We start from the raw sequence: 17,301 nt of genomic DNA, 5'->3' as shown, positions 1-17,301 counted from the left end.
GCCATCAGTTTCTTGTTAAGACTTTCTAGTGGAGAGTTGGATTTTGGATCTTTAAAACTGATTTATTCTATCAGTTATTTACCCCTTCACCAGCTGTGTTATACTAGATCATCATCAGTTTTAAGTAATGTTCCATTCTTTCAACTCTAAAAAGAAAATAGTGTGATATAACATTTTGGGGGGAAAAAATAAAAATGTGGGCCAATCACTCACCATACTGCATGACATAAGTAGATATTGATTAAATGTTAGTTCTCACTTTTCCTAATTCAAAAATGCCAAATAAGAAGAAAGAGATCAGGGAATTGACATGTGACTACTCAGCTTTTGACGTTCCTGACTTAAAATATCAGAATAAAAGAAAAATACCTAGGGTATCATATAAATAGGTCTAGAATCTGATTTTTTGTTTCTTATGATGGCATGACCAAAATATTGGATATTGGAGAGGCTTGGATTATGTATAAAATGAACATAGCTGAATGATTTGTTAAAGAAAATGTATATGAATTGTCAGACACATAATATTTGCACAAGATATTTTTCATTTTGCTTTCCTCATTACAGAAAACACACATGATTTGGAGTAACAAGTGTGACGCCTTGTAAAGCAGAAATCCAGGATATTTAATGCCCCTGCATTTGGTACATTCTAATTCAATAAGGTGTCCTCAGGTCTACAGAAACTTCTTCATTATCTTAAGAAGAGTGCATTGTTACGGCCGGGTGCAGTGGCTCAAGCCTGTAATCCCAGCACTTTGGGAGGCCGAGACGGGCAGATCACGAGGTTAGGAGATCGAGACCATCCTGGCTAACACAGTGAAACCCCGTCTCTACTAAAAAAAAATACAAAAAAACTTGCCGGGCGAGGTGGGGGGCGCCTGTAGTCCCAGCTACTCGGGAGGCTGAGGCAGGAGAATGGCGTAAACCCAGGAGGCGGAGCTTGCAGTGAGCTGAGATTCGGCCACTGCACTCCAGCCTGGGCGACAGAGTGAGACTCCGTCTCAACAAAAAAAAAAAAAAAAAAAAGAGTGTATTGTTTATTGTGGTAGAGGATTACCTACATGAGGCAATTGCTATTTAATACGAAGTGCAAAGTTGTTTAATGAAAAAGCAGGAATAATCAATGATAATGACTGAGGGAGAATATAAAGTCACATAATGTGAGCTGTAGTATTCAGAAAAACATTAAGTCCCAAATAAATAAATATAATGAAATAAATTAATAAAAGCATAAAGGAAGCGTCAACCTTAATAGAATCAGGAGGTGTGATTAAGTATAGAGTTTATTCAAGTGCAAAACTTGAGGACAGCCACCTGGATAACACTGACTGCAGAAGAATGGAGTGAGTGCTTGCAAGTGGAGAAGTAAAGATTTCGCTTATGTAGGGAGAGATGGAGAAATTTAGGAGTTGCAACATTTTCCATTCCAAGGCCAATACATAAGTTGCAGCAACATGATTGGTTACAGTTTGCTGCATTCCAAGGAAAATTGCTTTAATGTTCCCTAAGGAGGGTTAATGGACTCAAGGGGGGGGTCTTATCTCTTTCACCTTTTAGTCTTTCCTAATCATCCATAGTACAGGAATAAGGGTGGAAATTAATCTATAATGAGAGAAGCAGAATTTGCAGCTGCATTCTATGTGATTCAGGCTTCATAGCCACATTCCTCTCAAGGCTCAAATAATTTAAAGTTTCAACAGCTTTATGTTTAAATTTTTTAATTTTAAATTTCTTCCTTTTCATCAAGATCTTTCAAGGAAAACATCATAGATGAATTCAAGCTGTTTTGGCTCCTTTTATGTTCAGAAGCTTAATCCCACATTGCTAGGAAGGCTCATTCCTAGAAAGTCATATCCCACAGCAGAAGGAATTTGTCAGGTTATAAAGCTGGTGGGGTATAAGACTGATTTAGAGCAATGTGAAGGAGGTGCTTGTGTGACCTGACTCAGACTACACAGCTGTATCTCTTCAATTAATGCAATTCTTTGCCTGATCATTATTTCATTATAATTAGTTTTGCACTGGGTCTACTGCAAACAAATACCACAGCAGCAGTAAAGGCAAAAACAGAACAAAGCACAACAAATGATTATAATTCCTAGAATAGGTAACAGCTTCTGCTACCAGGGTCCTCCAAATCCGAACAAGCTGCTTAGCCAATTGTTTAGAAAGGACTGGTTATTTGGGTTTTAATATCAGCCACTAATTTAGTGATGTTATCTTATTCATTTGGGATGTACACACAACACCCGGTTTTTATGACAGACCAGCTTCTCACTTAGGCTCCAGCGAGTATGTCTAATGCCATATGGGTCTGTAATGCAGCTTTCTCATAAGATGAACTTTATTGTTGAATAACAAGATATCCATGAGGTATTGTTTCGTGCTTTTTTTCCTATCATTGATCAGGGCATCTACATGCCAAATGCCATCTGCAATACCAGTTGTGGCAGAAAGATAGAAGCTAAATGATCATACCAGTAGAATACAGAATGAACCCGACAAGAATGTTGTAGATAAGGAAAATGTTTGTGCTTTAAAAGAGTATGAAATATTTGAACTTGTACCTAGGTATAACCTGCAAAATAGAGTCCTAAATATCCTCCTGGTGGCCATGACCATAGATTGGTGCTGCACAGTCAATAGGCTTCATTTGGAGCTAGTGATTAAACACCCAGTCATTCTTCCCAGGCAGTGGCACATCAATCAGTACTTTTAATATAATGGTGTGGAACACTGTTCCCTTGGGTATCCTTCCCATAATTCTAGTGCTATTGAGCCATGTGTCTTTGATGTGATTCTTTTGTTCCCAACCTGAAGGAGCAAGCTCAGTAAGCAGACCAAAAGACAGGGTAAACCAAATAAGACCATCTCAAATTTGTGTTCTATCCCCCTCAAATTGAGTTGCCTTATTGCTCGGTTTGATCAGTGCTATCATTAAAGCTAAATAATTGGTTTCATTTACCAAAAATCTTTCCCTATAGCCTTTACTTTGTAAAGTACTATAATTAAGCCAGTGATGTATAACATCCTTCGTCATACCAGTGTTAAGCACCAATGATTATTCTTGAGAAACAGATATATTTCTGGTGTTCTACCCTATCTTGCCCTTGGAAAGGAGATACCCACCATAGTAGGCCAGACTCACTGGAAAGAGGCATGAGGCTGTATATCCAACAAGTGGTTTTCTGTAATCCATTAGTCTTGGGCCCATTGCAAAAAGAGGTTTGCTTCATTGGCAACAGCTGATGATAGTAGCAATGAAACATAACAGTCTGGTGTCTTGGAAAAGCTGTCTACCTCAGATATCTTTTTCTCATCTTTACTAGTTATGGGGAATTTCCATTGAAGATCACAGGTTTGAGATGAAGTACAAATTGGCAAAGTAACTTTCTTTAAATGGGTGATGTGTATTTAGAAATCAATTACTTTTGCTGTGCAGAAGCTCTTTAGTTTAATTAGATCCCATTTGTCAATTTTGGCTTTTTTTGCCGTTGCTTTTGGTGTTTTAGACATGAAGTCCTTGCCCGTGCCAATGTCCTGATTGGTGTTACCTAGGTTTTCTTCTAGGATTTTTATGGTTTTAGATCTAACATTTAAGTCTCTAATCCATCTTGAATTAATTTTCGTATAAGGAGTAAGGAAAGGATCCAGTTTCAGCTTTCTACTTACAGCTAGCAAGTTTTCCCAGCACCATTTATTAAATAGGGAATCCTTTCCCCATTTCTTGTTTTTCTCATGTTTGTCAAAGATCAGATGGCTGTAGACATGTGGTATTATTTCTGAGGGCTCTGTTCTGTTCCATTGGTCTATATCTCTTTTGGTACCAGTACCATGCTGTTTTGGTTACAAGAGCTTCTGCACAGCAAAAGAAACTACCATCAGAGTGAACAGGCAACCTACAGAATGGGAGAAAATTTTTGCAATCTACTCATCTGACAAAGGGCTAATATCCAGAACCCACAAAGAACTCAAACAAATTTACAAGAAAAAAACAAACAACCCCATCAAAAAGTGGGCTAAGGATACGAACAGACACTTCTCAAAAGAAGACATTCATACAGCCAACAGACACATGAAAAAATGCTCATCATCACTCGCCATCAGAGAAATGCAAATCAAAACCACGATGAGATACCATCTCACACCAATTAGAATGGCCATCATTAAAAAGTCAAGAAACAACAGGTGCTGGAGAGGATGTGGAGAAATAGGAACACTTTTACACTGTTGGTGGGACTGTAAACTAGTTCAACCATTGTGGAAAACAGTGTGGCAATTCCTCAAGGATCTAAAACTAGAAATACCATTTGACCCAGCCATCCCATTACTGGGGATATACACAAAGAATTATACATCATGCGGCTATAAAGACACATGTACACGTATGTTTATTGTGGCACTATTCACAATAGCAAAGACTGGGAATCAACCCAAATGTCCATCAGTGACAGACTGGATTAAGAAAACATGGCACATGTACACCATGGAATACTATGCAGCCATAAAAAAGAGCGAGTTCCTGTCATTTGTAGGGATGTGGATGCAGCTGGAAACCATCATTCTCAGCAAACTATCACAAGAACAGAAAACCAAATACTGCATGTTCTCACTCATAGGTGTGAATTGAACAATGAGATCACTTGGACACAGGAAGGGGAACATCACACACCAGGGCCTATTGTGGGGAGTGCGGAGGGGTGAGGGATAGCATCAGAAGATCTACTTAATGTAAATGACGAGTTAGTGGGTGCAGCACACCAACATGGCACATGTATACATATGTAACAAACCTGCACGTTGTGTACATGTACCCTAGAACTTAAAAGTATAATTAAAAAAAAAATCAATTACTTTTAGCTTAGCAGCACAAAGGTTAGTTTGAAAGCACCTGATAAGGTCCTTTCTAACTTGGTTGGAGGGAGTCTTTTAAAAGCTTCTGTTTCAAATAGACAAAGACTGGTTGAATCCCAAGGTCCTTGAGGTCCAGGAGCTCACTGTGGAAAGAGTCTTGTTCTAAATTACAGTTTTCAGTTAGCTGTTTTTAAGACCACTGCAATAATAGAACACATTCTCTTTTAATATCATTGATTCAAAATTTTCCTAGAGACATTTTCAAAGATCTACCTGTTACAGTTCCAAGTAGAGACAGTTGGTGCTTAGCGAAGGGAGTTAATCTTAGGCTAAGCAAAACTAATGGAAAAGATTTTGGCCAAGAAATTTTAAAAACCTCAGTTAATTTTGCCATTTGAGGTTTTCATTCTTATTTAAGAGTCTCACTTTGTCTCCCAGTCTGGAGTGTAGTGGCATTATCTTGGCTCACTGTAACCTCCACCTTCCTGGTTCAAGCCTCAGCCTCCAGAGTAGCTGGGATTATATGCATGTGCCACCATGCCCAGCCAATTTTTTGCATTTTTAGTAGAGATGAGGTATCGCTATGTTGGCCAGGCTGATCCTGAACTTCTGGCCTCAAGTGATCCACCCACCTTGGCCTCCCAAAGTGCTGGGTTTATAGGCATGAGCCTCTGCACCTGGCCTATTTATTTTTGAGACAAGTTCTTGCTCTGTTGCCCAGGCTGGAGTGCACCGGTATGATCAAGGTTCACTGAAGCCTTAATTTCCTGGACTCAAGAAATCCTCCCATTTCAGCTTCACAAGGAGCTAGGACTATAGACATGTGTCATCATGCCTGGCTAAGTTTTAAAAGTTTTTTTTAGAGACAAGGTATTTCTATGTTGCCCAGGGTGGTTTCAAGCTTCTGGCCTTAGTCTGTCCTCTTGCCTCAGCCTCACAAAGTGCTGAGATTACAGGTGGCCAATTGAGTTTTAATTATTTTGCTTGTGCGTTCCATTAATTCAGATGACTGGCAGTGATAGGTATTTTTCATACTGACTGAGTTATTTGCCTAGTGAAATGAGCACCTCTGTCAGTATAAAGTTCTAGGGGAACTCCTTAGGTTGGAATACTTTTTTATCTAAGATAATTTTACTTGCTGCTAAGGCTATTGCTTTTCTGCTTGAAAATACTTCCACTCAATGAGAAAACATACAAACCATCATTACAAAATACTTGCATCCTTGTAGTAGTGGCAGGTGAATAAAATACAATTGCCATACTTTGAAAAGCCCTTCTGTAAAGAAAAAGGACCTTGAAAACTATGAACGCTTCCCTGAGTTATGTTTCAATGAGTTGGAAAATATACTAAGAAAGATGACTGTAATTTTGTTAGAACTATGGATAGACCATTTGGTCCATACCACAGTCAGTCTCAGAAGAGGATGCTCCCCCTGTCTTTCCCAATTTTCTTGTTGTGCTTTTGGAGCTTTGGATTGAGCTAATTTTATATTAGAATCAAATGCTTTCTTAAAAGCTAAAATGGTTTGATTTTCCTGTTTAGATATATTTAGAGCAGTTCTTTAGACCATGTAATCTACTAATTGATTTCCCTTGCTTTCTGCAGTATTTGACTTTGTATGGCCTGGAATCTTGATAATCGTAATGATTTTGGCAATAATTTGACTTCCAATAATTTTAAAACAAGGTGTCCACTTTTCTATGGACTGACTGAAAGAGGTCAAAAAATCCTCTTTGTTTCATAGTATTCTAAAGTCATGAACTACTGCAAAAGCATATTTGCTGTCTGTATAAATATTAGCAGTTATTACTTTTGACAATTGACAAGCTCTAATTATTGCTATTAACTCTGCTTGTTGAGTCAAGATTGCTTCTGGAAGACAGGCACTTTCTATTTCCTCAAATGAACATACTATAGCATAACCTGCGTGATAAATTCTGCATTATACTTCAAGTAAGATTCATCTGTCACCCAAACAACGTTAGTGTTTATGGGGAACAGGGGTTGCAGGTCTGCCCTAGGAAAGAGAAATTATGTAATCATGTGGCATTTCTTCTGATGGCAGGAGTAGAAGAGTGGCAGGGTTTGGATTATTACATCTGGAGATTGTAATATGGGGAAAAGAAAGAAGAAGAACTTTACAAGAAGTTATCCTACTCAGTGAATAGCATTGAGTGTGGTACAAGTTTAGAAGCACTTACACAGAATGAGGAACAAAGACCCTAAAGGGACATCTCATCACTATTTCTTTGATTTCTCTGTGCTTTGATTAACAGGGCAGTAGCAGCTATTACTTTCATGCAAGTTGGAAATCCTTTAGCCATAAGGTCCAGTTGTTGACTGCAGTATCCTACACATCTATTTTGATTTTCACGTTTTTGAGTCAGATTGGCTAGGGTGTTTCCCTGATTTTCATGAGTAAACAATGAAAACTGAATATTATAATTTGGATATCCTAATGCTGGGACATCTATAAAACTCCTTTTAATGTTTTCTAGTGTTAACTGATTTTTCTCTGTCCATTCCAGGGGGTCTGGCTTATCTCATTTTAAAAGAGTATATAAATATTGAGCTTTCAAGGTGAAATTTGGAATCCAATTTCTGTAGTATCCTATCAACCCTGAAAGTCCTCTCAGTTGTTTAACAGTTTTGGATTAGGGAAGGCTAATATTCCTTTTATTCTATACAGATTGATAAAAAGAACTTCCTTCAATACTAGATGACCTAAATACCTCACCTGTTTTTGATAGAACTAAAGTTTTTCTTCTGAGACTTTGTGTCCCTTTGAAGCTAATTATTCTAATAAAAATTATTACCTATGGAGGCTTGCTTATTCCCTGAGCAGAGAGTAAATAATCTATGTACTGTATCAAGGTGGATTTTTTAGGGAAGGCCACATCAAAAAAGTCTGCCTTTAATATTTATGAAAAATAAGTTGGGCTCTTCATACATCCCTGAGGCGTGACTGTCCATGTGTATTGTCTGTCTTCCCAGGTGAAAGAGAATAGAAATTGACTATCTTTACCCATGGGAATGCTAAAGAATGAACTACATAGGTCTATTGCAGTAACAGTTGGGATGACAGTCAACAATGTATGGGAGTCTGGTACTCATAGATGCTGAGGAATAGCAATAGCATTCATTGCTCTCAGATCCTGTAAAATTCTTCATCCTCTACTCTTCGGTTTTCTTATAGGGAGGATTGGAGTGTTACGTGGGCTTGTGTGAGATATAATCAAGTCTCTTAGTATATATTTCAACATTATGAGTCTTTTCCCTTTCAAGGCCTCTGATCTTAGAGGGTATTTTTTAAGGTTCAGAAGAGATTCTGTTAGATCTCTTTGAATTTTAATTGGCACAGCTGAGATAATTTTCCCAATATTGATGGAGGATTTTAACTCCATCAGGTACTGATGATCAGGTAGTATTTTTAACAGTTCTTATAATTTTTCATGATTTAACATTTTAGTTACTTCCATGACAATATAAATAGCAATCTGTGAATTAAAAAGATCTGAGTTCAAAGAAAAAATTTACCAAATGATTCTATTTTGTTTTCTAATTCTATATACATTTTCCCTTTCTGAGAAAAAGAGATGTGGTATTGTATAATTCTGAAAAGGTCTTTTTATCAAATGGGTAGGGACTGAGGGAACCAATAGTAAAATATGTGTTCCCCTAGGGGATCAGACTGAAAATTGTAGGTTGAGGTTTACATGCTTTTATAGGAATATTTGTTAATTTCACCGTTTTTATTGTTTTGTGATTCTGAAGAATGAGACCTTGTAATAAGGTGGGATTTATCACTGCTAAGGTAGGTTCTGTTTTGTTTTGTTTTTTTGAGACAGAATCTCGCTCTGTCACCCAGGCACGGGTGCAGAGCCATGATCCCAGCTCACTGCAACCTCCTCCTTCTCCTGGGTTCAAGTGATTCTTCTGCCTCAACCTCCCAAGTAGCTGGGATTAAAGGCACCTGCCACCACACCCAGCTAATTTTTGTATTTTCATTAGAAATGTGGTTTAACCATTTTGGCCAGGCTGTTCTAGAACTCCTGACCTCAGGTGATCCACCCACCTCAGCATCCCAAAGTGCTGGGATTACCGGCACGAGCCACCACACCTGGCCAGGACTTGAGTTCTTAAGGAGCTAGCTGATCAGCATTTACATGTGCCCCTCAGATTAAGCATAGTTCTCTGTATGTTCTGCTTAAGGGATTTCCGATTAGACCATTTCGCGTCGTGAGCTATGAACTCCAATACCCCTGTAACACCTCTGTCAGCTATAGTGTCTTTTAGCCAGGAGGAACAATGTCTCATCTTCAGGATGTAGTTTGTCCTCATAAAGAATATTTATGATTTTGGTCACTCAAACATAAAACTACAGATTTGTCAGTTGAACCTAGCTTCAGAATCTGGCCGGTTTAAAAGATTACATATTTTTCACTTAAGTCACAAAGATAGGTCTTTCTCTTTTTAAAGAAAAACCATTTCCTCCCTGATCAAAATTTTAAATGAGAGAAAAGGTTGTAAAAATTCTGAGTAACTGAAACAAACAAACAAAAAATTGGCCTCACAAAGTAGTGAAAATCATAAATCTACAATGAGCAAAAGTATTGAGAGAATAGCAAATGAAACTTCTACCTTGCAGGTAGTGCTTCTATTCCAACCCCGTCAAATTAGGAACTTGTACTGCTTGAATAAAGTCTGAATCTCAACCAAGCCCGGAGATTCAGACTAAAGAGGGGCCTTACCAGAGAACCTCGGTGACTCCAACAAGGTCTCATGTTACTCATCATGGTACCAAGGCTCTGGTTGTCAGTGAAATGATGGGGATGATTGGAAGTTCACTCTGATTCCCTTTTTGACAACTAAAATGTCAGCCTTGAATAATGAGATTCAGAAAATATGATTAAGTTTAGAGTTTATCCAAGTACAAAGCTTGAGGATAGGCACTCAGGTTAACTCCAATAGAATAGAGTCAGTGCTCCCAAGGGGAAGTTAGTATTTCACTTATATAGGAAGAGATAGAGAATAGGAAGAGATAGAGAACTTTAACAGAGTTGCCATATTTTCCATGTAAAACAATACATAAGTTACAGCAATGTGATGGTGACATTTTACTACGTTCCAAGGAAGATAGATTGCTTTAATATTCCATAAGGAGAGGTCATAGATTTGGGGTGGTGGTTGGTCTTATCTCTTGAGCCTTTAGGTCTTCAGACCTAAATACTTTTTTTATTTTTATTTTTTTACTTTAATGATCTTCCTTTATTTAAATGATCTGTATGGATTCGGTGATGACGTTGAAGAGCTCCTGACACAGACTCCAGGGTTTCAGCATCTATGGAAATCAGGGCTGTTCCATGATTTCTTCCTCTATTGCCATGGGGCCTTCTTGAGCCCTAATCCAGCAATGTCGTGGGGCTGAGGTAGCCAGTGGGTATGGCCGATGAGTGTGTCTTTCTGGATTTTGTTCACCATGGCAACCACGTACCCAGATTTTATTTTGGAAAATGAGTAATTTGGTCCCAAAGAGAACCTATTCCAACATGGAGTAAATAATCATCTTGAAGACCATCCTGAGAAATGCTGACATCTGCTGTTACACAACAGAAGAAATGCAAGACTTCCCAGACCCCACCCCAGGGGAAAGTGGAATAAAAATGGCAGCTGGCATCCATTATCTGACTGAGAACTTGAACCACTGGCTCTAACAAGTGACATGTAGAAAATGAGGTCTTTCCAGGATCTGTGTTTGAGCGGCCACAGCTCCTCATGGTCTCCAGGTAGCAGCAGATGAGCGCATCGGTCTTCACCTTGTTCTCCCACCAGTAGGAGATTCCTGGCTACAGCTCGTGGTGCCGTCCCACAGAGCTCTGGTCCTCATAGTAGATGATGACCTGCTGGCCTCGTGACCACAGCTGCTGCAGCATCAGTGCCGCCTGTCAAAGGGCAGGACCCGTAGTCTCTCAAAGGCTGAGTCACCTTTTCCTGGGGATCTGTATATGCCTTGCTAAATCAACTCTTGCCATCCACCCATTCTCCACATATTTCTGCTTCCTACAACTTGCTGAAATGAATTGATGGAATCTTGACCAAATGTGGATGTGGATTTAACATCTCAGGCTTCCTGCGCACAGGGGAACCTGTGTGAAATCAGAGTGGAGCTGCCACAAGCCAGGAGGCACCTGCTTTTGGAGGGAGTCTGGGGCACCCTCTATGGGGGCCTTCAGGACACCTTGATTCTGTCTGCAGAAGTGGGCAGGCACACATCTCTTCCTACAGTACAGGAGTAAGGGAGGTAGTTAATCTATAATCAGAGAAGCAGAAGCTGCAGCTGCATGCTATATGACTCAGGCTACTTAGTCACATTCCTTTCAAGGCTCAAATAATTTAGGTTCCAATGCTTTTAAGTTTGAATTATTTAATTTCATAGAAGGCATACAAGAAAAAAAATAGTCTGTCCTTTCTCTGGAAACAGAATATTGATATGCACCATCCACAATGTTATGTATGTTCTTTCCCTATTTACTTAAAAGAAAAATCAGGTATCCCTACTCTTTCTCCTCCCACATTTCAATTTGTCTGCAGTCATATACTGATATATGAAAAATTCAAATCTCAGAGGACATTTATATTTCTCAAAAAGTCCTAGAAAGCATTAAGGTACATTTATTGAAGATGTGTTGATGGGGTGACTGAAAATTTACAAACTTACAGACTCTAGCGAGGAGATTTTATTGGAACTGGCAATAAAAACACAACTTGTTTCTAAACCACTATATTTGCTGGTGGTTCTCATTTTTATCTTGGTCATAGGCAGGTCATTTGTTAAAATACAGTTGGCTGTCATGTACCCTATGCTTATTGACTCAACTGGTAGGAACAAGGCTGAGACATCTCACCCAATCCCCAGGCCTCAATGGTCTCTGATTGATTCCTCTTTCCCTTTCTTTTATTCTGAGATTTTCTTCCATGTGGCGATGAAATAAGTTAGAACAATAAAGAAAACATGGCATCATGAACATGTGGTTTAATTAAGGTGTTCATTACTGTATCAGGTGGATAATGAAAGGCTACTATTTTCCAGGACATTCTGTAGCATGCAGTATAAATGTCTGCCCCACAGGTAGGTATTGATGGAAAGGTTGAAGTCTGCTCTTAGGGGACAGTTTTGTTGTTTTATTCCCATAACCCTGAGTCCAACACTCACAAAACACACCCATATATTTTTGTTTATTTTTCACCAACTTTAGCTCTTTAGTAACTCAATGGTTTGTCTATTTCTCCCTCGAGGCAGTACAAATATCAGCTCATTTGGTCAGAATTGACTAATGCCCGCTGGATAGCGGAAGTGTTCATGCCCTTGTTCCACTCTTGTTTTCAGCTTCCACTGATGGTTTGAACCTTGAGGATGTTCTTTAATTTCTTCTAAGTTCAACTAGGTAATAGAAAGCATTTTTATTATTTTTATTCAATATTCAAGGGGTTCCATAATGTTAATTTTTCAGGAATCTGGTCCACTGTATTATTGAAAATGATGTCAAATTATTCTGTTTCTACTAATAAACACAATAATATTTTTAACTAAATCCCAAAAAGAAATGATCATGTACAGAACTTCTTATAAAGTGAATTTCCTAGAAAATCTGTTACTCTTTCAAATCAATGAAATTCTTTCCTGGCAGATAGTACCCATTCCTAGGCATACAATTTTCAATTCTGCAACACATACCCAAGGTATTAACAGAGTGCCAAAAAGTTTGTCAATGCTGCCCTGGCTATAGCTCCTGCCTCGCTCACCTGGACTTGCTTCATCCTCTGGTAATACAGTGCAGCTAACACTTCCCACTTCTCACATTTCTGCCTCATTATTCTCTTTATCTTGAAAATCTTGCTGTTCTTCCTCATATTATAACATACGGTTGGGTAAAATAACTGACGCTGGTAATCCAGCACTTTGGGGGGCTGATGAGGGCAGATTGCTAGAGCCCAGTAGTTCAAAACCAGCCTGGGCAACACAGAGATACTTTGTTGTTACTCAAAATGCAAAAAATTAGCCGGACGTGGTAGCACACACCTGTAGTCCCAGCTACTCGGGAGACTGATGTGGGAGGATCATTTGAGCCCAGGGAAGTCAATGCTGCATGGTGCGACTGCGCACCAACCTGGGTGACAGAGTGAGACCCTGTCTCAAAAAAAAGAAAAAAGCAAGTCCAGTGACATCTTCTACAAAAGCTTCTTGGATTTCTAAAAAACCTCAATCCCTATGACAAACGCAGTCTCTCTCAATAATTGCTTATGTAACCCTAAGATAAATAATCAAAGCAATGCATATGTTACTATTCTTTAATTTCTTATATTCCATAAATTATTTTTATGATAATTTTGTATTTCTTAGTTGTACATATTGGAGATTGCTCTATATCATATAATACTATATTAACCAATTATCCTAACTCTTAAAAAGCATTCACGTTACTAGCTTAGACATTTGCTTTGTACTTGGACAATTTCCTTCTTTGAAGACAGGAGATAACTTCCTCATCTATGTATATGGAGTGCCAACAAGGGTAGCAGTTATGGGGACATTCAGGACACAGTTGTTAAATAAATGAAAGTGGGTTAGTTTCTACTCATTAATATGTTTTTATTTCAATGGGTAATGTTCATACTGTATCAACTATCTCAGAAAATTCCAGTAACTATTATGTCACTGTTTCAGCTTTTAGGGACAATGCTTTTCACCTTAAATTGTGGAGAAAATTTGGTTGAACTCAATGTGGCTTAAAAAATATAGATTAAGGATTTGAAGTACCTTGAATATTGCTTCATTTGAGAAAAAAAAAATAGAAAGTTACCTCTAAAATTCTCCTGTACAGGCCCACCCTGCAGGCATATAGAATCAGCTTTGCCTTTCTGAAAATTTCTAGCTAACCTTTAGAAAAAGCTGAGTTTTGGAGCTCTGCAGTAATAACACAAAGTGTTGCTACTACCATTACTAATTTTGAACAAAGAAAACCTCATGAAATATTTAAAAAGATGGTCTTAGTTACTTAACAATTATTATTTTTAAGTTCATGAATAGAAATAGGATTTTAAGAACAGGAATATTCAAACATAGATACCTCTCTCTTGCTCATGCCTGTTTATGAGTGGGTTTTTTTTTTGTTGTTGTTGTTTGTTTTTTTGTTTGTTTTTAAGTTTCAACTTGCCACTTACTAGTTGTACTGTTTAATCAATTTCTGCAACTCTTTCCCCTATTTCCTTACCAGTAAAATGAATATAGATTAAGGATTTGAAGTACCTTGAATATTGCTTCATTTGAGAAGAGAAAAAAAAAGAAAGTTACCTCTAAAATTCTCCTGTACAGGTCCACCCTACAGGCATATAGAATCAGCTTTGCCGTTCTGAAAATTTCTAGCTAACCTTTAGAAAAAGCTGAGTTTTGGAGCTCTGCAGTAATAACACAAAGTGTTGCTACTGCCATTACTAATTTTGAACAAAGGAAAACTCATGAACTATTTAAAAAGATGGTCTTAGTTACTTAACAATTATTATTTTTAAGTTCATGAATAGAAATAGGATTTTAAGAACAGGAATATTCAAACATAGATACCTCTCTCTTGCTCATGCCTGTTTATGAGTGGGTTTTTTGTTTGTTTGTTTGTTTTGTTTGTTTTTAAGTTTCAACTTGCCACTTGTACTGTGTTTAATCAATTTCTGTAACTCTTTCCCCTATTTCCTTACCAGTAAAATGACAATAATTGTAGTAAGGTATATAGCATAGTATAATTGGAATCACTTCATATTGAATCAGATACAAAAGCTACCATGAACATCCCCTGCCAGATGGTGCAACCTAGAGGAAAGACACTGTCTGGTTAATCAGAGGATAAGGGTTTAATTCCGGCTTTGCTGCTAACTCCCGTTTTCTCCATTCCTCTTTTGTGATCAAATGAGAAGTGTGGACTGAATGTCTATAGAAGCCTTTTTCGTTTCTTCAAGTTGAGGAAGCGCTTGCCATGGCACAATACCTTATGGGCTTCCCCCGTATCCTCCCAGAGGTGTGGCTTCTCAATGACCTTCGTTAAAACTTCTGAAAACACATGCCTTTCACATGGTGTGTGCGCCTGTCAAGAACTTATTGAAAAACCTACTGCTTCAAAATCAGGAAGTTTACTGAGGAAAAATAAAACAGCAAGGAAGCGTCTGATGAAAAAATCAATATTAGAAAGAAGTGAGGTGAATTCCAAAATGGCAGCTGCCCGCCATACCTGGGAAGCAACCCGTGTTTTCTGGAACAAGGAGCTGTGAGAGTCTAGATGGAGGTCTTTGAGGTAAAAACAAACACATTTTTAAGAAGTAGCCGGGCGTGATGGCACACGCCTGTATTCCCAGCTACTGGTAGGCTGAGGAGGAAGAATCGCTTGAACTTGGGAGATGGAGGTTGCAGTGAGCCGAGATCGCGCCCCTGCACTCCAGCCTGGGCGAGGGAGCGAGACTCCGCCTCAAAATAAATAAATAAATAAATATAAATAAATAAATAAATACCATAATTAAAAAAAGAGGTAATAAATTATCGGAATTTTTGACAGTACCACAAGTTATTTTAAAAAGGCATTTTAGGGATCCCTTGGAAGTATAGAAACACTTAGATTTTCAAAGACTATTGAGAGAATAAAAATGTGACAATATTATGTATAAACAAATCAAAAACTAACACTTGTTCAAAATGAGGAATGAAGCCACAGTTTATTTCTTGGTTTAGTAATAAATACTACTTATATACATACAGCAATAACAATATAAATATTCATTTATCTGAAAATGGAGACAGTTTATTTAGTGGAAGAAAGGACGGAATTGTGAATAAGCTCAATCTACATCTACCTTAAAATAACATGTAATGTGGTCGGGTGCTGTGGCTCATGCCTGTAATCCCAGCACTTTTGGAGGCCAAGGCGGGCGAATCACCTGAAGTCAGGAGTTCGAGACCAGCCTGGTCAACATGGTGAAACCCTGTCTGTACTAAAAATACAAAAATTAGACGGGCATGGTGTCAGGTGCCTGTAATCCCAGCTACTTGGGAGGCTACATTAAACGTTATGGCAGTAGTCTTGCAGTTTAACAGATTAAAAAAGCTACATGGAAAATGCAAGCATGTTATCACCACACAGTGATTTCCATTGTAGCAGAATTTTATTTGCTGTCCCTGGAAAAAATACAAATAATTAAAAACAGTCTGCACAAAACTGACCTGACCGGTAATTAGATAATAATTTTTCTAGCTGTGTGTTTGGATATTGAGTTTGCAATTTTCTCCTCCAATGCTTCGGGGTATTCATTCACCTTTATTGATTGTTGACAATAGTCATCATTAGCAAAAAGATATTCCAGAGGCCAAAACCTCAGTGCTTCTGGCAAAGGAGAGAATTTATGCAATAAGAAAGCACTCACACTTCTAATTTTTAGTAATCTGTTTCTATACAAATATTTCAAATAGGATGGACTCATGGGACATATTTCATCTTGATTATAAACTCTGTAGTACCTGATACCTGGTATCGTTAGGTTCCAAGGCTAACTATCACAATCAGGGGTGATAGCAATACAAAAGGAAAATGGCAGAAAGCTATTATTGTGGCATTTTTTTTCCCCCGGGACACCTATTAACATATAAAGTCTAATACAATTTGACTGCATTCAATACTTAATAATAAGTACTTTTATCTTCTAAATGATACCATTCATTAATCCTTCCATGCATGGATGGATACATTCACCTATTCAGATGTTTGACAAATGGATACCCACCACATGCCTGACCTCGTTCTGTGCCCAAAGGATACAGTGATGACAAGCACTGTTCGTACCCTTTATATGAGGAGACAGAATGGCAGGACATGGTTTTAATGCAAAATGACAGATGGGATAATCAGAGTGGAGGAAGACCCCAGCTTGAGTTCAGGGTGAACTCAGCTCTGTCTGCTGTGTTAGAATTCCCTGTACAATTAGTACTGCTGAACATTTCTTTCCACAAGAAGGAAAAGAGGGAAGATTCAGAGAATTGGACCTGGTTCCAAGAGAATGGGTGATTCAAATCATATCTGTACCTTGCTTCTCTCATTGTCCTCCAGCCCAGGTCTCTCCAGTTCTTACTGAATACTAACTAATGTGAGGGCTAACACCAGAAGAATGAATAAGAATTGTAATCTCTCTTCCCTCTCCTATGTTTCCTCCGTGAGCCTTATGTTGAGACAACTGGGAGAGTCAAAGGCAGAAGTCAGACAGAGGTCAGACGCAGTGGCTCATGCTTGTAATCCTAGTACTTTGGGAGGTCGTGGCAGGTGGATCACTTGAGGTCAGGAGTTCAAGAGCAGCCTGGCCAACATGGCAAAACCCCGTCTCTACTAAAAATACAAAAATTAGCCAGGCACACA

This window comes from Macaca fascicularis, chromosome 20 (assembly GCF_037993035.2).
Source record: "Macaca fascicularis isolate 582-1 chromosome 20, T2T-MFA8v1.1".
NCBI classification, from domain to species: domain Eukaryota; kingdom Metazoa; phylum Chordata; class Mammalia; order Primates; family Cercopithecidae; genus Macaca; species Macaca fascicularis.
Note: the sequence above shows the minus strand (reverse complement) of the source record.